Genomic DNA, 1378 nt, shown 5'->3' with positions numbered 1-1378 from the left:
ACTGATGAGGAATAATGGACAGAGCAGCCATCGAGTGTTAGTGTCACACAGATCTAACACTGAGCAGAAAACCACTCTTTAAAATCTAAACTGATGTGTGTAATCCGGTTACACAGACTTCATAATGTCTATTAGGCAGGTGATGCATGTGACTGGAGTATTAATACTCGCTGCTGCTCCAGAGTTCCGGTGGAAAGCGTGTAATATGCAGCCCAGCTTCATGAATATGAGTTATTAATTCTGAACCAGTTATGAACTTACTGAAAATGTCTGTTTTCTGAGCGTCCCAGAAACTCTGCAGCTCTCAGCATCAGCGGACGCGCGCTTTTCTACTGGAAATATTAATATTAATAAATAAAATCGTCCTGAAGTTTGGAATATGATCCCGTGCACGCCAGTCAGAGCACGCGCAAAAATCGGATGTGAATGATCTTTTAATTAATATTTATCTCGTAGTGATTGATCCCATTTAAAATCTAAAACCCCGATTATTGACTCTTAAATGCTGTTTTAGCTGCAGATTAAAAATGCATGCTATTATTGCCTTATACATGAAGCGAATTCTCACACATTTGCAGTAGCTACTACATTTAAGATGTTAATATTTTAGTGTGCGGTTTTGCAGAGAATATTTTTTAGTAATAATGATTCACGAATTTCTGTGAAAATATAAATGCTATGTGCATTAATAGCCTACTAAGAAATAAAGGCTTTTCAATGGATTTATTTGTAGGCGCCATATCGCCTGTTGCTGGTAAACATTGACGAGAATCAAACAATAATCAGTGGTTTTTATGATGCTTAGTGAATCAAAAACTCATATTTCGTTCTCTTCGTTACAAGCATTGATTGTTTCAAACATCAGATCTTATTTGGCGATGAATGAATTCAATTCTCTGACAGAATGATAATTATTAACATATTTTTATTAAGGTTATAATATAATTTTAGCGGTGATCATCTCAAATACAAATGCGTAAAACCCGCGCCTTCATAAAAACACTGACTTTATGTTATTTTTATTCTCTATATATAATATTGAAGACAATAGAAAATAAAGAAAAATAATGATTACAAGAATAGTTCATAATTAGAATAGAAGCGCTTTATTAAGTCACTCCGAGAACATCTTCAGGATCACAAACACATTCAATCTTGAACATTCATTCTTAATTATTTTTAAAACATTAAAAATATCTTACAGCATGATTAAAAAATATACAGAAAAGGTGTGTTTTTCCAGCATTTCCTTATTTTACTGACATGAGACACAAACACAGAAAGCCCGAGACTGACTGACTTTAGTGCGGCATTTAGACACATCTTTAGAGAAAAGAGAGAAAATCCGCCTGTTTCAGACTCATAATAATAATAATAA

The 1378-nt window shown here is 33.7% G+C and overlaps 1 protein-coding gene across 2 annotated transcripts in view; it reads right to left on the bottom strand.

Moving 5' to 3' along the window:
* LOC107574501 (mitotic checkpoint protein BUB3-like) overlaps window positions 1-1378 on the bottom strand; it is an 18374-nt gene that overhangs the window by 15088 nt on the left and 1908 nt on the right. The gene's annotated exons all lie outside the window — the stretch shown is intronic.

Source organism: Sinocyclocheilus grahami, unplaced genomic scaffold, assembly GCF_001515645.1.
Source record: "Sinocyclocheilus grahami isolate Dianchi unplaced genomic scaffold, SAMN03320097.WGS_v1.1 scaffold2253.1, whole genome shotgun sequence".
Classification (NCBI taxonomy): domain Eukaryota; kingdom Metazoa; phylum Chordata; class Actinopteri; order Cypriniformes; family Cyprinidae; genus Sinocyclocheilus; species Sinocyclocheilus grahami.
The sequence above is the reverse complement of the archived record's forward strand: the minus strand, read 5'-3'. Positions and strand labels throughout refer to the sequence as shown.